This window comes from Triturus cristatus, chromosome 10 (genome assembly GCF_964204655.1).
Source record: "Triturus cristatus chromosome 10, aTriCri1.1, whole genome shotgun sequence".
In the NCBI taxonomy this organism is placed as follows: domain Eukaryota; kingdom Metazoa; phylum Chordata; class Amphibia; order Caudata; family Salamandridae; genus Triturus; species Triturus cristatus.
Window position 1 is genome coordinate 1,246,761,087 of NC_140593.1, and position 24,830 is coordinate 1,246,785,916.

The 24,830-nt window shown below is 47.1% G+C and overlaps 1 protein-coding gene across 1 annotated transcript in view; it reads right to left on the reverse strand.

Annotated features, from left to right (window-relative positions):
- The window catches only part of SMC1A (structural maintenance of chromosomes 1A), a 294,818-nt gene that overhangs the window by 243,628 nt on the left and 26,360 nt on the right, over nt 1-24,830 (reverse strand). The gene's annotated exons all lie outside the window — the stretch shown is intronic.

Sequence of the window (24,830 nt, forward strand, 5' to 3'; positions counted from 1 at the left end):
AACTCGAACATTCGACCCCACCCAAGCACAAGACGACAAAACAAGATTTCTACAAGTTGAGCTTTAGTCATTTGTGCCATTCCCTTTTCCTACGGCTCCGTATTTTGAAATTTTTGACAAGTTCATCTGTAGGGTCCCACACAGACCTGGCCAAAACCAGGTAATTTAAGACCCATTTGTCATCCAGGTTAAGAGCCTGCTCTACCATTTACCACAACTGGAAGACAAGACAGTCTCCTATAAACTACAGCCTCTAGCACATCAATAGGGGAGCACGAGTTGGAAAAACACAAAGCGTGCCCTTACGTAGAGCAAAACATGGTTCTCTTTTATTTCATTAAAAAAAATTCTATAGTGCAGCTGCGCCAGGAGGTATTAACAATGCTTCCAATAGAACTAATGAGGACATATGTGAGCATAAATCTATAAAAGCAACACTAAAGGAGGGAGTAAAATTCAAGGAACTAGGTTGAGAGACCAAGCAGCACAGCTTGGCACCCTTGGGAGCACAGCTTGGGACCCTTGGGAGCCCTGCTCGACTAAGTCCTCGTTCCTGCTTCAGCCCCTCACCATTTTAACAAAAAACATTGTTATACTTCATTTGCCCAGCTGCATTTATATACTGCCATTGATACGGATCTCCTTTAGTTTCAACTTTGCGCTTCTATAGCCCATAGCCTATGATTGTCTATGATTGCCAACACTAATTCCTCTGTAGCGGCCTGAGTCGGTGAGTTGGTGCTCTGTTTTGCATGAGCGGCGCAACGGCGAATTGGAGCTATACCTCTCTGGTTGTGTCGGCTGGACGGCTAAGGGTGCCTCTGCATAAGGACTAAGATATGACCGCAAAGAAATTGTGTTCTGGTAGATTGCTATATACAAGAGCGTGCAAAAAACTAGAGCGTGCAAAAAACTAAAGCTAATCCTTTAAGAAACAACTAAATTACAAATAAACATTTTGAAACGTTTCAATACCATCCCTTTCTTTTTTCCAAAATAAGAAACAAGCTTAAATTCAGCAGAGATGTTGGAGTCTACTCAAGAAGCTCACGGGGAGGCTAAAGTAGTCTCTGGAAAATCATCGCCAGCAGTATCTATTAAACAATCTTCCAAAACTGGATGAACTTGGTCTAGGGATCCCCAACACTTGGAATCTAGGGATGCGGACTCTTTGCTGGCAAACTTAACCATCCACTCCCTTGTTAATGGAGTCTCCCAACTTGAAGGGGTATTTCATCTAGTACCAAAAGTTGGAGAACCAATAATGGAAGATTTTACGCTCCCTGAGCTCAACATAAATTTAAATCAGTCTTCTAAGATGCCCCACGCACCTAATCTAGAGTCGTCCAGGAATCATATTCCTGCTACCTCACTTTCCTTCAATTCTCGTGTTCCCTCTCAGGCTCGTCCCGTTAAAATGCAGCTGTTCAGTAGTACACCCAGCGGAACAAGCATATTAGATTCACGGGGCTCGATTACACCGGATCTATCCCCGAACTTTGACCCTTCAATTCATAATCCAGAGTCAAAAATGCGGATGTCGGAATCATTACTTTGCCTGGAAAGAGTGCGGTCTTCTATTTTAGCCTTAATGGAGGAATCAGTAAGCAGCTTAGACTCTATTCTGGATTCTCTTTTGGCCCCGACTAAGTTTATAGCCTCTGAGCAAAGATTATCGCCTGGTAAAGCCGGCCTACTTCCTTCCCGCAAGCCTAATATAGAGAAGGGGTCCTCTCGCCCTTTATTTTTGGAGGATAACAACAACCAGCTCCACCCTACTCAAATAAGCTCTCTTCCCCACGCTAAAGGGCGGGACTTTGGCGTTCAGGCTGGTAAGCCTTTTACTAGTAGAAAAAACAAATTCAAATTGAAAGAAAACGAAGATATACTTGATAAATTACAATCAACCGCTCTTCAACAGCTTTTCGATCCTGTGACTCTCTCTCCATGGGTTCTATCTATGTCTCGCCCACAAGCAAAGAAGGAAAATGTATGTACAATTCAGAACATTTTCCCCATTTTCCTAAAAACAGGTGCAAAACCTCCCGAGCATCCTATAGTGGAGGGACTAAAAGTTGGCTGCTCACCTACCAAAGAAAAAGATACCAAGAATAAAAGTAACAGTGTCGGTAAGAAGAAGAAGGAAAACAGGGCAAAACGAAGAATAAATAAAACAAGCATTGAAAATGCAATAGGTCTCGCCTTTGATTAAGTTAAAGCCATTTGCTTTGCTAATGGTATTGTATAGCAAAGCAAATGGCGTTAACTTAATGAAAGGCGAGACCTATTGCATTTTTAATGCTTGCAGTAATCAATTTTGGGTGGAGGGGAAGGGGGGGTTCTTGGGCCCTCCCTGCCTTCCACAGGGTATCTAAATAAGCCCCGTGCATACAACCCCTTTTCAAGGCTGATGCCCATCTTGAAATGTTCCCGATATGCGGTGCATTAATGTGAGACGTTCTTCTGCAGTAAACTTTGCTATGTCCTACTGTAAGGGAAGTGTCTGTGACTCATTGCGGGTGAGGAGTGGGGCAGTTTGTATTGGGGATTAAGCCACCGCGTGAGTAAAACTACCCCCGTGTGTAGCGCCAGCCGCACCTTCCTCCAGGCCTCGCAGCGTGAGGTTTAATCACTCAATTACATCTGATTATTTTGAAGCCGATTTGATTCCACGCAAATCTTCTCTTTGAGGCGCGTGAGGGCTCCAGGGGGGTAGAAAGATCCGCATCGACCCTCAGACATACCCAGGGCTGCACTGCTACAGACACACGCCGCACTTCACAAGTTCCCCGGAGCAGAGTCTGTGAGAGAAACTCAAGTGTGGAGAGAGAGAAGAGCTTGGGGAGAAAGGGGGTGGGAGGGGGGCAGCGGAGAGGAGGTGATAGGATGGGATGCAGCAAAAAGATGCTTGGGCGCAGGGGGGGGGTGAGAGGGAGGGAGGGGGTGAGTGGTGCATTTTGATATAGCGCGTACTTTACCCGAAGGTGTCAGTGCTCTTCACAATAGGAACAGTAACATTACATGAGGATAAAATTACAAGTGGGCATGTTACAAAAGCAAACGTTACGTTACATGAGGAAAAAGTGACAATACAATGTAGAGGAGCGAGGGAAGAAAAATAGGTGGGAGACAAGGAATGAGAGAAAGAGGAACGAGGGCGAGTGTGAGACGAGAGGAGGCTTGGGGTGGAGAGAAGGAAGAAGAGCCAAACAGAAGGAGGCGGTAGAGAGATGAAGGAAAATAGACATGGTGAGAAAATGAGAGGGGGGAAGACAGAGCACAAATTGAGGTGCACCATTGAGGTGCAGTATGGGGGGAGACAGTGAGAGATGCGGCAGTGGGGCTGTTGAGAGAGAGAGAGAGAGAGAGAGCGAAAGTGAAGGATGTGGCGTAAATGGGGAGGGGATGTGAGAGGGAGTGGAAGAGAGAACGAGCGAAGATAAGGACAAGAAAGAAGATCAGACAAAAGAAAGCAAGAGGTGGGAAAGATGAGAGCCAGCTCGAGGAGATGATGAGGAAAGAAAGAAAGATGGATAGATACATGAGCAGGAGAGAGAGAGGTCGAGGCAAGTGGAAGAGGACGGATGAGAGAGGGGAGGGGGCATGACGGAACGCAGAACCAGCTGAGCCATCGGTGCAGGGAGACCGTGAAGAGGAAACACCAGGGATAAAGCCATGAAGGAGTGAAGAAAGAGTTCCCGTTGCGAGGGAGGGCGGAACTGACAGTGCTGGGGAGATCTGAAGGAGTTTGGTGTAGAAGAAATGAAACGCTGACAGCTGGGAGGAGAGTACAGACTGTGGGGAAGAGAGCCTGCTTTCAAGAAATGAAATATTCAGCAGAGACAAGGTGTTGTGCCACAGGCAGGCCACGCTTGTCCTATAATTAATAATCTGTACAATGTGAACTCCTAAATAGATGATCAACCTCCCACGGCCCGCTGGCTGCATGAAAGGAGCTTGTGCGCTTCGAGGCGCGTGCCCCGCTCCCACAAGGAGACATTATAGGAGTCAGTCTGCGAAGTTGTGCAACATCACAAGTTATGAAACAGAGGCCGCCTGAAATCATTCCAGAAGAAAGAAAACACATTTTCAAAACTTTCCTTGAAATGACACATCAGTGTTCCCTTCTAAGGCTCGTGGGAAAAGGAATGAACTGAATAAAAGCTCAGACAGTGGCGGATACTTTAAGAAATGTAGAGATGTAAAATGTAAAATTTAGCTACTGGATGCGGTTTTTAAAATACGAGCCTCTTCTTCACTGGGAGCTTCTGAAACAAGCTCGGTCCGCTTTCATTTTCTTCCGGAGTAAAACGATTTCTTGTCTTTATGGGGCCATGTGTTTTGAACACATGGCCCCACAAATATAAGAAATCGTTTATGACTAATGGAAAGCAGGCGAGCCCGTCCAAGTGGGACGGCAGAAAAAGCCAAAGGGAGGTAACATACACAGCTCTTTTCCAATGGCTGGCCACCGTTTAGCATAAAGGGTGACGCCGGCCAATGGAAAAGAGGGGCAGGGCTTAAAGCCCTTTACTGAAACGCATTAAATCTCGCCGAGCGGACTGCGCATGTGCGCAGGCACGCTAGCCGAGACCTAAAAGGGCAAAACGGTTACGCTTCGACCCTAATGTAATCCACAATATATCATCAGTCCCCGACTTAAACGTTTTGAAGAAGGAAGATGGTCAAGCAGAATCCAACCTGTTCTCCTTTTTTGAACCCAAGTGCTCCAATTCAATCCTCCCAAGAGGCATTGTATATGATATAAGCGTTTCACCTATTGTTCAGAGTAACTTGAACCCTAATGCCTCACTATTAGCTTCCTCCTTAGGCAATAACATCATTTATAATCCTATTGAAAATATTCCTGAGGTTACCTGCCAAATTAATCATTTACCTTCCCGCCCTTACACCTTGGATTTTTCGTTTATTTTTGACCATGAACCATTTATGAATAGGTCTTTCCTGTTAGGTTGTTTCACGGAAATCCCTGGCCTTCAAATGATCCGAAGAAATGACCTTGCTCTGGTTCAAGTTCAAAAATATAATCATCCTAGGGGAGCAAAAGTAACGTTTGCATTCAAAACTATCTCCCATCTGATAATGTTACACACTGATAAATTACATTGCTGTGGTATTGACCTTCTTATACCTGAAGAGGAGTTAGCCTTAAAAAAAGTGGTCCAAAATCAGCAGTCTAACACTTATTCTGAAATCGCCACAAGGGGCATACCCCACTCGGCAAGAGAGTATATTACAGGTCTCCCTCGGTAAAGCAGGCAGGAGGGTCTCGCTATTCACAGAGAAAAAGACTCAGTATTGATTTTCCGCAGATGAGGAAGATAAGAAATGGAGTTGGTTAGCAGGCACTCTAAATAAAAATAGATCCCTAGGTTTAAAATGTGGGAATTCTTCCTAGCAAGGATATTACGCAGCCGGCCTAAGCACTAACAAAAACGAACTCCTATTTTTGAAAGAGCAGATATAATATGTCTACAAGAGACTTGGATCACAAAGGATTGGTCCAATGAAGATTATATAGTGCTGGGCCGGCCTGCGCGCCCTGTGAATAGAGGACATGCTAAAGGAGGTATTGCTATTATGCTAAGAAAAAAGTCTTGGGTCATATAAAGAATTTTTTCATGACTCCAACTTAATTCAGGCGATTACGCTAGATCTTTAGGATGCCCAGGATCATACAAATTCCCTGCTGATCGTTAATGTATATTTACCTCCCGATGCATCTTACTCTCACCTTTTAAAACGCCTATTTGTTTTTATCTCCTCTACCTTGGAAAGGGAAGATTGCAGGTTTCTAATGGTAGTTGGAAATTTGAATTCTAAAGTCTCTTCTCACAGTATAAGGATATTTTCTAACACTGCAAAAAACGAAGCTCTAAATATCCCCACTGCCCAATTTCCGAATAAAAGCGGGACAGATAAAGAGGAGCTACACTACTCGAAGATCTGAGAAGCTTAGACCTTATAAATGCGAATGGGAGATTAGAAAATGATATTCCAGCAAATTATATTCATCAGTCGCCAACTGGGAGATCCATTATAGATTATCTCATTGTTTCTGCAGATTTCTTTTGTAATCTTATAAATATGGAAGTTTTGGGATCTGACTTTAGCTACCATATGCTGATCTGCTCCAAATGAACAAATGTTACTTACCTGTAAACTGTGGTTCTCCAGTATTGGTGTTTTTCATAGATTCACATGCTTGAATATTCCCCGTCGTTAGAAGGTCCGGCCTCAGGTGAAGAAGGATGGGTTCGCATTGGGAGAGGAGGAGCAACTCCGAGAACCATGCCTGCCGAGGCCACCGTGGAGCAATCAGAAGAATGTGGCACGGTTGTCTCCGCATCTTCCACAACACTCGAGGAATCAGAGGGATCGGCGGAAAAGCGTAGGCAAACATCCTGCACCAATTGATCGAAAGGGCATTTCCGCACGACCCTCTGTGGGGAAGCCAGCTTGCGTAGGACTGGCATTTGCTGTTCTGTGCCTATGTTCCTTCCCTAAAACAAACAAAACCAAAATTGGCAAACCTTGGCCACATGTCAGCCCGTGGTAAATGGTACCCTAAGTACCCAGGGCTTTGTGACCCAGGAAGGCCTCTAAGAGCTGCAGCACTCCTTGTGCCACTCTTAGAGGCCCTGTACCCTAAGTACCCAGGGCTTTGTGACCAGGGAAGGCCTCTAAAAGCTGCAGCACTCATTGTGCCACTCTTAGAGGCCCTGTACCCTCACACACACACACTGCCCTGGCAGGCTGAGTGTCTGGGTGCAAGACAAAAACAAAGTCGACATGGCACACATCCCTGTGTGCCATGCCCATCACATACACTGCCATGGCATACATCAGTCACCCCTCTAGCTGGGTGCCTTATGCCAATGGTGTGGGCACAGGAGCAGGAGCCCTGTGCCCCTACAGTACCCGGGTCCATTCCTGGGCACTGTAAGTGCAGTGCTGCCATTTAAGAGTACATGGTGCTGAGAGCTCGTCAAACACGAACTCCACAGCACCATAATGGCAACACTAAAGACTGAGAAGTTTGGTATCAAACTTCTAAGCACATTAAACCCACACTGATGCCAGTGTGGGATTTAATGTACCCAGCACCCCAGAGGGCGTCTTAGAGGTGCCCCCTCGAACCTAACCTACAAATCCACGTCTGCCCTGAGGCTGCCTAGGCTGCCACCCAGCAGACATGTTGCTGGACCCCTGGGTAGGAGAGCCCCTGCTCTCCTGGGCCTGCAACAATGCACATCCTGGGCGAGGTGCTAAATCTCCTCCCCCAGGATGGGCAGGGGAAAGCTTCAAAGGCATGCCGCCTCTGAGTTTCCCCAGGCCCCTGCAACCCCCCACTCTGGCGGGAAGCTTTGGCCGGAAACCCCAAATAAGGACAGGGGATGTGCCAGCCTGCCAACCCCACCCCTCAGGTGGGGGAGGCGAGGTGAAGCACATCTCCGGGCTCTCGCCATCTTGAAGATGGGGAGCCCTACCCTATCAGGACTAGGCTACTGCCCCCTCCCACAGGAGAGAGGCAGGATAGGGGGTGTACCCACTCCAGGACGGGGACCCATTGGTCCCTGCCCTTCACCTACCTGTAACGCCCCTAAATCTAGTATTTAGGGGCACCCTGAACCTTCCTTCCCCAGATTCCAGATTCGAAACTACAAGAAGAGCAAGAACAACAAAGACCTGCCCTGCAGCTGCTAAAAAGAGGAAGACACCAACTGCTTTGGCCCCAGCCCTACCGGCCTGTCGACCCTCGAACCTGCTCCTGCTCCAGCGCGGCAGCTCTCGTGGCCAGCAACCTCACCAACCCCGGAGGACCTGGCTACCTTTTGGCTCTAAGCCCCTGGGTCTCCCATGAGTAGAGGCTCTACTCAAGAAACCTATTTTTAACCCCTGGCAGCAGCCCGGAACTGCGAACCCAGCACACTCTGCACCAGCCGAGCCTGGCCAGTGCCGGAGTGAACAAAGACCCTGAGGACGACCCCACGGCGACTGTGACCCCGAGTCCGGCACCCAAGGACCCCCCTCGACATTCCAGAAGAAGCCTGCAGCCTCAGAACAGAGTGCCACCCCAACTGCGATCAACTGAGGGTAAGATTTCCCGACACCTAAAGGCACCCCTGCACGCGGCGCCCCACGGCCCCCTGTGTCCAACCCCGGGGTACCTACCTATCCTCCAACTACCCAACTTACCTCTCGAAGTGGTGGTGGCACCTGAAGAGTCCTCGTCCCCGAGCTTGCGGTCTTTTTCCTAACCGGAGATTTCCCATTGACATCCATTGAGCGCCCGAAGGCTCAAAAGCACCCTGCACCCAGCTGCCCGAGTGGCCCTGGCAGTTAAAGCTCCAACAGCCGCGTGGCTTGCCAGTCAGCAGCCACCAAACAAGGCCCCCCTATCCCTCATAGGATACCCCTGAGTCTGCGCCCAGAACCTCAACTCTGCCAGTCAAGTACTTACCCTTAAACCGCAAACTCTATTTTCCTCATAGGGAAACATTGGCTGGATTTTTCCTGAAATTTCTTCCAAGTGTGGACTTTTCAAATCTGCAAATATTCACCAAAAATCAGCCGAGTGACAAAAACGAATTTACTCACCTGTTCCTAGGTGAACTCCCAGTGCTGGATCTTGGTACCCAGCACCGACTCTGAAAAAATCTCTACAACTGTACTTACCCTTAACTCAATTTTCTTCCATAGGAAACCATTGATTGTTTTTCTGTGAAATTTCTTCTAAGTGTTGATTTCTGCAATCTTTAAATATTCTTCAAAAATCGTATAATATCTGAAAACGTAATTGCTTACCTGTTTTGGATAAAGGTCCCAGTACTGAGTCTAGGCACCCAGTACTGGATTACAAAAGTAACGAGAACGTACTGTATCTGTAACCTGCATTTTCTTCCATAGGGAATCATTGACTGTTTTCTCTGAAATATTTAAGTGTCAACTTTTAAAATAGCTAAATATTAGTTAAAAATCATTACAGTATTAAAGTAGACTTTCATCACTTGATTCTGAGAGCTGACCCAGGACTGAATCTAGGATCCAGTCCTGGAATTCCAAAAGTAATCTAAAAAGTAATCTGTTACAAATAACTTTAATCTACCATTGAGCTCAATGTATTGTTGTGTTTAAAAATAGAGTTGCCTACTGCAACCTCTTGTAACTGTTTACTAAAATCGATTGCATATTGCAAAAGTATTTATATGAAACATCTACTGTTGAGAAAGTATATTTTAACTTCAAGTGTTGGTTCTAAAATAAAACAAGTATATATTTGTTATATATAAAACCATTGGCCTAGAGTTCAGTTATTGATTGTGTGAAACCATTTGCTGACTGAGTGTGTACAACAAATGCTTTACACTGTCCTCTGGTACTGCCTTACTGCTCGACCAAGCTACCACTTAAGAGAGTAAGGTTATACCTAACTTTAACCTCTGTCAAACCCTGGGGGACTGTGGACTCTGTACACCCTGTACCTATTAAGGGACAGTATATACAGAGCCACTTTCTCACAATATAATATTATTTTAAACACCTGGTCGACATTGGCTTGCGCTGCATTGGTGCTGAAAGTTCAGATTTGCTAAAAAACTCTGAACACCATCACATTCTCAAAAGTAAACGCGCTGGCTGAGATAATCTTTTATTTTTTCCACCCGCACTACGTAATGCGTTTGCCCTCATCACTATCAGTTTAGTCTTGTGCATCACTGTCCGTGTTCTGCCTCACACCAATATAAAACTATTTAAAATGTACTCCTCTCTCACGTGGCAGGCTTTACTTAATTTAGTAACCTGCCTGCAGTGGTTACGCTTCTGAAATAAAACTAAATAACAAAGTTATTTAATCCTGCCGCTCATGAATCACAGACGTGCAAGGGTGAATCCCTATAAAACAGCAAGCGCAACTCCACTGCTCAAATGGCGATGAGAACAGGAAACCGCGCAGGAAGTGGGATAAGGGAGGGGGGTAGGGCACGTCGCGCGCACAAAGGCGGAGAGAGGCACGCAGGCTGGCAAATGGTGTGCACTGTCGCGGCCGCTTTGATGTTCTCAGTGGCCGCGCGACTCACTGAGAACATCAAAGCAGACGCGAAAGTGAATACGCAGGCTGGCAAATGGTACGCGCGCCCGGCGCACATGCACTGTAGCTGGAGGCCTGAAAAAAGCCACTAGTTTGCACTTCCAAAACCCGCTTACTAAAACTCTCACCAGAGCAGCGCTAAAGCGCTGGCTCAGGCAAGACCTAAAAAGGGCCCTAGAACCAATCCATGTAACTATTGGAAAATAGCCTTATTAGATGCAGCGGGGAAAATATTTGCACGTAGTATTATCAATCCCCTCACGGAATGGGTGATGGAGAAGAAGGTCCTCCCTTTAGAACAAGCAGGTTTTAGGAAAAATCATTCCACCCTGGATAACATCTCCATGTTGAAATTGAGGAGAAATACACGGTCTCTCGTAGGTCAAACGTTTACACGGCCTTCATAGATTTTTCAATGGCCTTCGATAAGGTAGACCGACCATTACTATGGAGAAAATTACACAATATGGGATTGCCTGCTCCACTGCTATCCTTAATTATTGCATTACATTCTCAAACTTGGTTCCAGGTACTAATGGGAGGAAACCAAGGCTTATCCTCTGTAATTCCCATAGAAAATGGCCTGAAACAAGGTTGCTTACTAGCACCGCTACTATTGTCCTTATATATAGCAGATTTACCCGATTGTTTTTCTCAGTTAGAGGGAGATACACCAAAGATAGGCAGCCGTCCTTTCGCATGTCTCCTTTATGCAGACGATATAGTAGTGATGGACCAAACCTCCATTGGGCTGAATAAAAAGCTGATATAATAACAGAATTACACAAAGGCTCATTTCTTGGAGATAAATGTATCAAAAAGCTAAATTTTAATCATGAAACGCAACAGAAGTAGAAAATCAAGTCATTTTAAGTGGCAAATTGGTCTCGAAAAGCTGGAGGTGGTCGATTCATACTTCTATTTAGGGAAACTAATAGCGGGTAATACGAAGAATAAACTGAACACAGTTGCTGTAAAGCTGTATTCCACGCCAATGGTCTGCGCAGTTTCTATAGTGCAATGGGCAGAAGGTATTTTTTACATCTGCCGATGGTTTTCAAAGCAAAAATCCCTCCAACCGGCTCTACGCGATTGAATCAATCCCCATTAAGGACTGGAGCTTTTTAGATAGGATTGAAGGCCAGATTTTACGTTAACTGTGCAATTTTAACACGTTAGTCCCAACAGCTGATATTAGATTAGAATTTGGCCTGATAAGCTCCTATATCCAAGGTTTTATATTGGGGGATACCAGTTAAAAAACAGCAAGCCTGATTCATTAAGGAGGTTTCATGTGTCAAGAAATCTTTAGCGGTATGGGGGGTCAATATTCCCTATGTCGTGATTTCTCTCTGGCACTAAAACTCTTCTGTGTACAGGAAGAATCAGTGATTACCCTACCGCCATTAGAATTTAAATCCTTTTTAAAAACCTTAAGTGGTAAGATCAGCTTTAATAGAGATATTAAATTCTGTGATACTAAAGAAAGATTCAAGATAATAGCCAGGACGAGCTCCCCGAGAATTTCCTAAAAATATTTATCCTGGAACCTAGAACATAGAATTAGACGTTGGGTCACCCGATGTCGCATGAATTGTTTACCTTTAAACAATTAAACAGTAAACTGGTCCCACAACGTGAAAAATTGAAAAATGTGTAATTTTTGTGAACTGAGCATTCAGAACCTGGATCATGTCTTGTTTGTTTCTCCCGCATTGGTTTTGAGTCGTCGTCGCTGGCTTCGGCCGATGTTTTTACAAAATGGTGTTAAAGATGTAGCTTCAGCCCGCGACTTTCTCTTTTGCAGGAGTTTATAGATATATTTTTATCTTTTATATAGTCTTTTAAATGGGTTGTTACTCCTGTGCCGGTCACCCTATTATGAAGTCTTAATGTTCTCTCCTTTTACTGATTATATTTTGCACATGTTTTGGTTACTACTTAACTGCTCTTTGCACAACTGCGATATGTTCTGCTTTTTCGCCCACTTTCTTGTTGCCAATTTTAAAACGCGATTCTCTATTGACGCTGGATTTCGGATTGTATTCTGCACATGAATCTGTTGTAACTCAACTGCTTTTTTTGCACGTTAGGATAGGCTTTGTTACTCCTATTCTCTTGCTGCTAATTTCAAGTTAACTTTCTGCTGAAGTTGGATTTTTAATTGTATTTTGCACATGAACTGGCTGCTACTCAAATGCTCTTTGCACAATTCGGGATATGCTTTGTTACTTCAATCCTCTTGCTGCTAATCCCAAACTTTATTTGCCGAAGCTGCTATGCGTTGAAAAATATGTATATGTAGTTGCTGCCATTATTGCGCTTCCGCATGTTTTACTATGTTTTATGTAATAATTTGTATGCATCTTTTTATGTGGACCTCATTGGAGTTCCAACTATTTAATAAATCTTGAATTGAATGTGGGTACGATATGATTAAAAAATGTATTATTAACTATGTGTCGATCTTGGCCTATAATCCGAAGTAACGAGGAGGTCCCCATCAACTGACTTCGTTAAGTCCTTAGTCTGTGGTTTATGTTATGATTAGTTCAAGGGCGACAGATGCTTCAGAGATAGAAGTATGGGGCGGGGTAAGTTGAAGAGCAGGGGAGTTAAGTTCGTTACCATTTGTTCCTTTATACAGTCTTCTGCTCTATGACATCAGTCATGTGCTTTGTTATCTAGATGCACAGTCACACATGGTCCAAACTGACAATGCAACACCAGTCTCCCGACGCATCTTCGTTGTACCACTTCCAACTCGTCCGACTCGCTGCCCTATGACAGAGTGTGGGAAAGTGGGTTTCTGTGACCGTACCCCCCACAAACTTTTTGACTGGCTTTTGATGCAACTATAACTGAAGTGTACTGGGTCCCTTCTGTCCCGGTTCCCAGTGTTCTTTCCTTAAAACTGTACGACTGGCTCAACTTCAAACCCCCCCCCCCCCCCCCCCCCCCCACCCTGTAAGTCCTTAGTAAATGGTAACCTAATACGTAGGGAATTGGGATTGGAAATGGTCCTAGGGACCCCTCACTAAGCCCATACAAACTGCCAGTGCAGCCTGCATGCCTTGGTGCACAGAAAAATGACAAAGTCGACATGGATCACCTTTGTCAATTGCCGGCAGTCCCCATATGACAGGGGAATAGGAATTTCGGACCACCGATGCTATATGGCCTCGCTAGTGACTGTGATCAACGAAAGGCTAAACATGGGATGGGATGACCCGACATAGCGCGGAGTTGACACCGTTGGCCCTTGATCAGATAATGGCTGGGTACCATGCCAAGCAGCACTGCCGAAGGGATCAGCAAGGCACCACTCTAGCAGGCCTTACAAGCCCTAAGGCAGGGTGCACTATATCTCAGGTGTGGGTATAACTGCAGGAGCAGATATGCCCATACAATATTTAAGTCTATTCTTAATATTGCAAGTGCCAGTGAAGCCGTCAAGAGTACATGGGCTGGAAACTCGAGTTTCCCAGCACCATGATGACTTTACTGAACCAGGAGTATTTGGTACCAAACAACGCCTCTCAATAAACCCACACTGATGCCAGTGTGGGATTTACTGAAACATGGACCCAGATGGAAACTCAGAGGTGCCCCGCTGAAAACCCACCAACCCTGGTGTGGTCTCTGAATGGCTTTAGACAGCCTGGCACCACCACACACGTTACTGGACCCCTGGGTCGAAAGCTCCGGCTCTCTGAGGCCAGAAACATAGGCAAAGGTGTCACATCTCCTCCCCCAGGATGAGCACAGTGCTCGAGAGGGAAGCTTCAAAAGCTGTGCCGACTCTGTAATGCGACCCCAGCCTCTGCCGCTAGCAGCCGATGGCAGCCCCCGGTTCAAACCCCCACTTTTGGCAGGAGAACCGTCAGGAAACCCTAACTGAGAACAGGAGGTGTGTGCCCACCCCTTCGCCAACTCCACCCCTCAGATGCTGGAGGCAAAGTGAAGCACATTTTTCAATGCCCACCATCTTGAAGATGGTGGGATTTATCCGATCAGGGCTAGGTCTATGTGCCCCGCCCACAGGAGTGTGTTGGAACAGTGGGTGTAGACCCCCCCCCCCCCCCCCCCCAGGTGAGAGACTCATTGGTCCCTTCCTTTCACTTCTCTATAACACCCCTAAATCAAGTATTTAGGTGACCCCCCCGGCCCCCAGACCCTGAAATGAGACTCCTGATGACCCAAGAACAGCTGGATACTACAGCACTAGCAGAGAAGACTACAGACATCAACTGACTTGACCCCAGCCCTACCGGCCTGACTGAAGCCCTCGACAATCCGGTGCCAAAAGACGACCCGGGACTGCATGCCTTCAACAAAGACCAAGATCGCCAGTGAATAGCGGATCTGTCCAGAAGAAACCAACTTTAAAGAACAAAGACCTCTGCTCTGAGGAACCGCAAAACCACTGCTGGACCCACTTTTGCACCAAACGGCCACGGCCTGAGTCCAATTGGCCCACTAGTCCTGTGATGGTTCCAGCACTTCGGAGCAAGAGTCCACCGTGGGTTGACCCCTGCGGGACTCCACCTCTGCAGCTTCTTCTCGAAGACTTCCCCTGACTGCGACCTGCCCAGTAAGACTTTTCAGACATCTAAGGACACCCCTGCACCCAAAGCCCCTGGGCCTTAGGGACCGCGACCAACCCTGTCCCTATATCCCCTAACATCTCTACGTATCTGGGCAGCTGTGGATTTTCTCCAACGAGCCTCCTGGCCTGAGTCTGCAGCCTTTCTTCAACATTGATCTCCCCCATTGGTTTGCATTTGGCGCCTGGCACTGTGTCGTCACTCTACACCGAGCCGCCACTATGCCGCTGAGGGTTTAAATTTTAGTGCTGCCTTGTGGTACCCCCTCCCCCCCACCCTGTGTTTACTTTAACCCCCGGAGACTGGATTACAAAACCGTGTTACTCACCTGGGAGCAACATCTCTTCGATTACCCCTTTCTCCATTGGCTAACACTGGCACCAGGTTCCTAATTTGAACCCAGCTGCCCCTGTGCCGCTGAAGGTGCGGATTTGCTACTTACCTGAACCTTGCCTGGTGCCGATTCTGCATCCTGAAAACAAAGACTGTAAGTTGTATACTTACCTGCAAAACTGCATTCATGTTTTCCTCCCATAGGTTAACATTGCTGATCTGAATTTTTTTTAGGTGAAAAGTATTTATGAAAAACATGCTAGCCTTTTTACGTATTTCTTGGTTTTAAAATAATTCTTGAAAGAAGTTTATTTTTCTAAAATTGGTGGGGGATCTCCTTTTTAGGTCTCGCCTGAGCCAGCGCATGTGCTGATCTGGCGAGACATTTAATAAGTGGGCTTTAAAAATCCGACCACACTCTTGCTTGCAGCCCAAAGCTTGCGGTTACGAGCAGAGGCGCCATCTGACTCTCCTCGCATCGCTCGCGGGCACCCTTACAGCACGCCATCAGGCGCCATCTGGCTTTCCTCTCGCTTGCTCTCCCAAGCGCGCGCTTCAACGCTCCTCCCCCACCACAGAGCGCGTCTCGCAGCCGCACGTCTCGTTTCTGCTTGCATCAACTATTTGGATAAGAACAACCCAGACCGGCCTCTACGCGTCATCAAGGTACTGGCAAATGTTTTTGTGTAATGCACTTCGACAGAACAAATTACTAATCTGTTTTGGAGCCCCCCGGGGACCTTTTGCTTGCTTTGATTTAAGCTTCATTACTTCACAAAGTCGAACAGACAGTTTGTGACGCTCTCGACTTACCTGTTGTTCGCCTCTGAATGTTTTTTTTTTTTTTTTATATCGGACGCTGTCATCTGGCGGTCTTGCTGGAAACCGCTTCTCAAAGCTATAACGTAAAGTACATCTGGCACTGCTACTGCTCTCGCTTTTATCGCCTCCTAGAATCCTCACTACTCTCCCTAAACTAAAAGGAAAGGGCACGGCATAAGGCCTCAGGTGCCCGCCAAATTTTCCCGGGGTCGCACGTCCGGTTGCTGGTTACAGAGCTCCGCAGCTTTAGTGGCGGTGACTGCATATTTACGTCCCAGTTTTGTTTTACCGGAATTGGGAAAATATAACTGGTCGAGCAGGAGAATCTGTTTTGCTTTCGGGTTACGCTGCCTGTCCTTTTCTCAATAATGAATGCACGCGGCATGTCCCCTACAAACTCAGTGTTGCTTTAGAAGTTTAGACGTCTGGTGCCAATAGTGTTAGACCCGGCCTTGTGGCATGGCCATCCCTGACCCCTAGCCACACACCCTGACCCGTGCACCTCATTCAGCCCCCGAGTACACGGCCTAGCCGGTCCTTCCCGCCAGAACCTACACACACTCGACCCGGAATCCCCGTGCGTGCCCTCCATCTTCCCAGCACCCCAGAGCCCGCGTGCCCACTTCATGCACCTACAATGGCCGCCCGGCTCCAGCGCAACCCAGGCCTAGAGGCGCCGCCCCGGCTGGAGGACATCGCGCTCCCACGGAGTGAGAGAGGGAGGGAGGAGCAGTTTCCATCGCACCTCTGACCTCCCCTTGGGAGATGGGTTTCGATCGGCCCTCCGGCCTCCCTGAGGGCTGGCTCCACGCCTGCTGTGTGTCTGGGACTCCTCCCGACCCGGCCATGAAAGGATCAAAGGACGACATGGCAGGAAGCTCCAACAAGCAACCCCCAGGTGCTAAGACCCCTGCCTACACAGACTCCGGACATCAAAGAGGAGTTGACCTATAACAAGGGGTGCTCTGGGACTATCCGGCAGATTCGACTCTGGAACGACGAGAGCCCTGCTGACGTGGTCGCCGCTCCCTTGCAACCTTGGAACACCTGAGCCCTGCTGAGTGACTCGCGGCTCCCCTGAAGATCGTAAGACCTCCGACCTTGTGCTTGAGCCCTGCTGAGTGACTCGCGGCTCCCCTGAAGATCGTAAGACCTCCGACCTTGTGCTTGAGCCCTGCTGAGTGACTCGCGGATCCCCTGAAGATCGTAAGACCTCCAACCTTGTGCTTGAGCCCTGCTGAGTGACACGCGGCTCCTAAAGACTCCCTCGGTCCGGCTGGACCCCAATGACCACAGCGTATCCCCCAGCTCGAGGATTGTGAGCTGTGCGCCGGGTACGTCCCTGCATTGATCCGGATCCCCAAAGACTGTCCCGCTACCCCCTATCCCTACCGAGACTCTTTGAGCCCGTGCTCTATTTGTAAATATCCACCTTGTTGATCATAAAGATCCTACGAAGCTGATTAGATAAAGATCTGTTCCCAAGAACATACAGTGTGGTGTCTCTTTGTCGTGTGGTACAGTGTGTACGATCCTAGATACGAGACTCTTCCCCTGAGGAGTCTCCCGCCAGTGCCCGGCTACGATACTTCGAGGGTAGGTCTCAGGGTGCTCCCTGTCTCCTCTGAGGTCGCCTTCTAACAAATAGACTGGAGCAGAGTGTTTGCAGTGCTTCTCTTTTAATTACCCGCTCTTCTGTCTTGGGTGAAAGGCTGACCCAACCACCAGAACTGAACCTTTGTGCATCATTAACTGTGTTGCATTCACATTAACCCACTGAGCTACCTTAGATGTCCATTTACTTTCATAGAGCGCTGATGCCAATTACTGTGGTTTTATGCGCAATGAACATTTACATGACTTGAACTGCCTATTAAAAGACCTTTCATGCTAAGTCTTTCTCTCCATGAGAATGTATCTTAATGTTTTTGTTATAATTGTAAATACTATACAAATTTTAATGCTTCAACTTAATGTTTGTTTTTTGTGGGATTTAAAAAGATTTGGAAACAATCCTAATGGAAAACAGAGTGAGATCTATCAAAAGTGCAGTTTTGTAGTAAAACATTGTGTGAGGGTATTTTTTTTTTTACCTGAGATGGTATGTTTGTGAAAACACACGTAAAAGGGAACTCGTGTTTTATAGGTACTTGCGGAATCCAACAGACCCTTTAAATCACTATCCGTTACAACACCTGCCAATGACACCCCAAACCATGTCTATAGATCAAACAAAATATCCCTGACAATGTCCCATAAATGCCACCCAAGCAGTTCCTACAGCCCACCCAAGCACCCTCAACCCCAATTCAACACCAGACCACACTTTAGAGAACACCAGCACGCCTTCTACACAGAGCTGGCTCTAGCGCTGGGGCATAGCCAATACGTCTCGCCTTTGGGACCTTATAAGTGTTAAGCCACGCAACAGTTGATGTTGTTGCACCAAGGATATTGTGCTGCATAACTAAATACTTATAAGGTCCCAAAACCGAGACCTATTGGCTATGCCAATGCTAGTTGAGTCTTGTGTCATTTATTAATCACTGTGTGCATAACAAATGTCTTACACTCCTCTGTGTTAGTCCTAAGGCTGCTCGCCCACACTACCACAAATAGAGCGCTTTGGGTTTACATTGAGCAATGTACACTTCTGGGGGAATCTCTGGACGATAGAACCGCTCAGTGGTGTATCATATAAAGATCCAGCTTCCTACACAGAGGTTAAAATCATGTCTTGGAATGTGAACGGCCTGCTGGACCTCATTAAGTGTGCAGCTGTCCTTCAATGCGATATGCGCTTCTAGCCTGCTGTTCTCATGTTACAGAAACCTATTTAATTAGAGAACACTGCCGTTCCTCCAGCCTTATAGATACAAAAAATGTGAGAAAGGGCCTCTTTTGCATGGTTTACACCCAACTTTGAGCCGGCTTTGATGTGGTTTCAAATGTAGTGCAAAGGTTTTATGCCAATCAGGTCCCCTGTGTCAGTGCTTTTTCCATAAAAACAAACTCCCAATTGGTACTTCTGCCTCCCTGCAAGCCCCTAGTAAATGGTATCCTCGGTACCAAGGGCCTGGGAGCTGAAAAGGGTCTCCTGGGACCCCACCTGTGAGAAGATGGCCTGGTATATGCTGGTCACTAGTTAAAGTGGCCACCTTGCACCAGTACAATTCGACTCTTATGGTAGATAGGTTTAAGACAACCTTTTAAAGAAAGCTATCCTAGTGGTAGCTGTGGAGAGCAGCCTTCAGGCTAAGTCTCAGAGGAATGTAAAGCAGCTTGTTTTACCTTATAATCTCTTGAATCACTAAATGAAAGAACACCACACAGGTATATATATATCAAATATATATGTATTTATTACTAGACACACTCTACTAATCTCTTTATGAGATTAGAAGTCAAGGACATATGCACAAATCAACGTTTCACAACAAATTAGGCACTTATATGGCTGGGGCCCTAGGGGCGTACCAGACCATATACTAAAAAAGAGGTTTAAGAATATTGACTTGAGAAGGGACAAGCCCTAGGGCCTTCAGAAGCGCTGGGGCCTCACTAATCCACCCAAGGCAGGTAAGTAAAGGACCCACGGGAGACGCATGCAGTGTGAGAACACAGCCGCGGATCCCAATAGACTTCAATGGAGCAAGTCGCGGTTGGAATTTTTAAGTTTTAGGATACTTCGGGAGAGTCTACAAGCAAGTCACTTACATGGCAAGTAGTTCTAGAGCCAACACCCACAGGAGCACTATAGTGCTGAGTTACCTCACCCAGGGAAGCCGGGTGCATAGGTGTCTTTTGGTGTCGGGTCGCAGCGTCGTTTTCAATGGGAGCGAAAGAAGACTTGCTGCTTGTGAAGACAGAAGAAGTGTCCGGTGGAATCCAAGGCTGGATTCAGAAGAAAGAAACCCTGAAAGCCGAGGAGAAAGTGTTCAAAGTCACTTCCCAGTGACCCGGGCCAGGAAGCTGGATGCCCACAGTAGTCGGGTGATTTCAGGTGATCACGGGTGTCTTGACTCTTCGGCCACGAGGTCCAGGAGGCGTCGACTACTACCAGGAGCTGGATTCGGCGTGTCCCACGAACTCTGCAGCTTACGGAGGTGTCGGCAACCGGGTTGGAGCCAACAAGCCTTGGCAACAGCAAGTCTCGTGGAAAGTGAAGAAAGTCAGCGGTGCAGACCAGCAAGGTCTGAGGGACTCACCCAGCGAGGGTAAGTCAGGGCAGGCCTGGAGCGACCAGGGGAGCCCTTTGGTTCTGTAGAAAAGTCTTCTGGGGACCCACAAGCCAACCGGTAACAGATAGCGAAGACACCTCTGGAAGATTCACTCACCAAGAGCCCACGGTCACTCGGGACGAGGTAGGCCACTGATCTTCGAAGGAAATCCTGCTTGAGGCTTGGACCACACGTGGTCCAAAGCACAAGTTCGTAGAACGTCGTGAAGGGGTTGCACTCGACAATAGTGCACGGTACCCGGGTATTGCTGTTCCTCGTCACTCGTGGGGTCGACTTGCCTCAGCTTCGCTGTGGACTCACGATGGCCTTGGAGAAGTCAGGAAATCCCCTTCCGGGGCTGCAGGGACTTCGGACCCCGGCGGGAGCGGCAAAGTTTGCGACCGTTGATGCAAAGTTTTGGTGCCTGCCAAGCAGGGGAGTCACTCCTTGACTCCCAGGGAGATTCTTCAGTCTTCCAAAGGTAGTGGAACGTCGAAGGTCCAGGATTCTTCTTCAGAGCGTCTTCCAGGGATATCTAGTTTGCAATGGCAAGGGTTCCCTAACTTATACTACAAGGAAGGGAGGGACTAGCTCTATTACTATTACCACTCCTATGGGAGGGTCAGGGGAGTGGGTGGCTACACCCACTTCCCTTTGTCCAGTTTCGCGCCAGAGCAGGGGCTGGTAGCCCCTGAACCGGTTTGAGCTGGCATATGCACAGAGGAGCCTACTGCTCCCCCAGTGCAGGACTTCAAAGCACTCTAGGAGTGCACCCACCCAGCCCCAATACACTAAATCCTGTCTGGAAGGTGGTTACACCTCCCTGTGACAGGATGCCTATTGTTGGGCCTCCTCCACTGCGAGTTTCAGTCAGCAGCAGGAGGGCAGCCCAGTGTCTGTGCTGGTGGCATCGATTTTGTGATGCCAGGGCTCTTCAGGATTCTACCGTGTTTCCACAGTGGGTACATGTCTATCTCTCTAGAAGGGTGGGATCATACTCCCACACCAGTTACTGGTGTGGGGGTATGATTACAAAGCGTTCGACACCAAACACAACATGTTTTGATGCAGCCATCCCAAGGTTAGCAGTTACCGCTAGGTTATAATGCACTTAAGAGTATATGGTTCAACCGCATCCACAAACAGCCACGGAGAATGGACTCAGAGCTGCAGAGGGGCCCTGCTCAGGCAGAGGCACCCCCTCACATGGAAACCAAGCACCCTGCCCTCAGGATTGATAGGGCCTGCCTTAGGGGTGACTGATAGTTTTAAATATGTGTGCAGGGAGAGATATAGTGAACCTATATCTCAGTGAGGAGTGCTAGCACCACCTTACCCAGGCTGCAGTAGCAGGCCTGTGGTGTCAGATTTAGTCTGCTTCCCAGGGGTGGCTTAATACATGCTTCAATCCCTGATAGGCCTGTGAAGTACCTATGCCCTTGGTTCCTAAGGTACCATATACTAGGGGCTCACAAGGTACCACAGTATCCAACCACTAGTGCATCTATTATGCACTCCAAGTTGTTTAGAGAGAACAGAGAGGCTGGGGCCCTGATTAGCAGGGACCCAGCCAGACTACAGCCAGAAACCAGTGTAAACATCAGAAAAAAAAGTGGGGGCAACATAAGTGCAGCTCCTACTCTCCTACACCACCCCCTGGGTCCACGCCGCTGCCTTCCTGCTTGCATCCCCCTGTGAGGGGAAAAAAACGACAAAGTCGACATGGCACTCTGTCTGGGTGCCATGCCAAACAGCACTGCCTGTGGGCATTGGTAAGCAACCTCTCTGGCAGGTCTCACAGCCATAAGGCAGGGTGTACTATACCACAGGTGAGGGCATATCGGCATGAGCAGGTATGCCCCTACAATATTGGGGTCCATTTTCTTAATACTGTGAGTGCCAGGGAAGACAGAGTACATGGGATGGGAAATCGACAAGTCAAGTTCCACAGCACCATGATGGCTTCACCTAACAAAGCAGTGTTTGGTACCAAACTACTCCTCATCAACAAAAAGAGGGGGGGACCGGGAGCATAATTAGAAAATAGGTCCAGTACCCATGCTCCCTCAAAATCACGTGTTTATATTGAGAGGGTAGCTGTTCCTAAAGATAAGAGTAAAAATTGTGCGTGCTATGAGTATGGTCGGGCCAGAATGAGTGTGGGGAATTTCTCCTTTGAAATATAGTGCCCTCACACACCCTTTCGGGTGTCCTGCTTCATCATGGGGCGTTGCTCCTCGTGGGGGTGGCGCTGCAGTCCCCCACGGGCCCCGCAAGAGGGCTCTTTGTCGGAGTTCTTTTTGGAGACGCCGCAGTTGTGCTTGGGGGTGTGTGGGTCTATCTATGAGGGAAGTGAGTGGTGCGTTAAAATTACTAGGTAGAGGCCAAGACCTTTATTCACGGCTCTGTCTAGCATAGATTAAAAATGATCCTGGAGGTCCTCAGGGAACAATATAATGAGGGCAGATATAAAATTTACTGCAACTCTCAGGATAAGAGAGTGAATAGGGGGTGAAAGTTCTAGAAAAATAGGGTCAACATGTTTCGCGCTTCAGAGTAGGTCCATAAGGGATCCGATTGCGCTTCGTCAGGACCAAATCAGACAAGTGAGTGTAAAAAGTATATAAATCAGTTGGAATAGGTGCCAGTGAAATAGAGTACTGTGAACCTATAGTACCTTGATAGTAAGGGGATATTGCGTCCTCGCGCTGGTAGGTGCTCCTTCTTTTTGGAAAACCTACACCCAACCTAGTAAGATAAAGACAAGGACAAACACACACAAACAGAGAAAGAAAATACAAAATCTGTCGTATTGATATACCATGACATGTTGTGAATTCACTGCACAGTGGCATGATAAGTGTTCATTCACAATGAACATGCTTCTAAAGTTCACATGCAGATTGAGTGAATCAATCACAGGGATAAGTTTTTTAAGAAGAAGTAAATGAGACTGCTACCTGGGGTGCATGTGTGACTTTGTTTAGCTAATCTAACAAGATCAGGTGCCATAACAAAAACCAACATGAAGGTATCCTCTAAAGCGGCCATCATTTTATGTCATATTAGACCAAAAACAACACCCGGTGCGTGTTGGAAATGCTACTCGAGAAATGAGAGGGTGTTTTTATAAACACACACAAAATACCTACGGACAAATAGGCCTACCCTTTAAGATGAAAGGAATGGGCTCCGTCAGCGGTTCGGAGTTGGCGGACAGAGATACTAAAGAAAATCAAAGAATTAGTCTACCTTGTTTCAGTCGTTAAAACGCCGATCGTTCTGCCATGACTGAAGAATACTTACAAGTGCTCAGTCGCCTATGGAGTGGAAACCTACCCCTCCTCCGTGTCGCGCCGGAATTATTGACGGGGGTGGGGGGGAATGTCTTATATATGTTCTATAAAGACGCTGAGTGTAGGGTCCGCGCGGTAAAGTGACGCCGGAATATGACGTAATGACGTTCCATGGACAGAGAGTCACGGTAATCACCAATCGCTTACTGAGGCTGAGAGAAAACGTAAAGACGTTCTCTGAGAAGTTGCCATGACGATCATGTTGATTACAGGAGCGTCAGACTCAGAGCTGGTTTTCGGAAGTTTCCATGACGATCACGTTAGTTTCAGGAGCGTCAGAGTTAGGGCTGGTTTACGCAAGGTTAGAGTCTGAAACCAGGTGACCGTCAACAGAGTTTTTTATATTATGAAAAAACTTTGTGTGTAAATATGATGCGCGAAATCACTGGATATGTATTATCTCATGAGGATTATATCTGGGGTGCTAGTGGCACACGAGACGTAGGCGTGGTGTACATTATAAATATAACGATTGTAGAAAGAAGGTGCTCGACGCTAGGGCCATAAACAAGGCTAATCTATCATCAGCAACAAAGATACTTAAAAGTGGTATGAACTAGTGACATATCCCTGATGCAGCGTGCTAAAATTAAAAATCACATTCTTGATGTTATAAAAGGTATCTACATTATTTATGGAGTTCTCGTCATAGTGTAGTAGCGAGTCAGGATAGATCTCGCTAATCGATGTTAGTTACAGATTCCAAATGCATGTTGCATAATAAGCACATACCCCTGGACAAAGAGGGTGAGCCTGAATCTGAGGGGTTTAGATCTGATGTGAAATATGGCAAACTGTCATCTGCTTGTCATCGCAAAGTTCATTCAGGGTTTTTATAGGGGAAATCAGGTTAGCTCGACCCACGGGATTTCATCATTTAAACCTGTGGCGTCACATCTCAATTTATGGACCCATCGTTGTTCTTGTATGAACAAAGTGCGTTTATTCCAGTAGGGATTGGAAACTATGATGGTCCACCGAAGACTTTCTGCTGGGTGTCCTAGTTCAGAAAAGTGTGTTAATAGTTTGGTATTGATCTTCTTACGTCTTATAGTGCTTTTATGCTCCCCTATGCGTATCTTGACTGCTCTTGTGGTCATACCCACATACCTCTTATTACATGGGCAGAAACACAGGCTGCCCTTGGATCACTTTTTTTTTTAATTGCCAGCAGTCCCCCTATGGCAGGGGAATGGGAATTGCGGACCACTGATGCTATATGGCTTGGCAAGTGACTGATCAATGAAAGGCTAAACAGGGGATGGGACAACCCGACCTAGTGCAGCGTTTACACCGTTAGCCCTTGATCAGATAATGGGAATTGTATATGGAGCCCCAGCCCCTCTCGGAGACCACTGGGGTGGTCTTCCTGAACTGG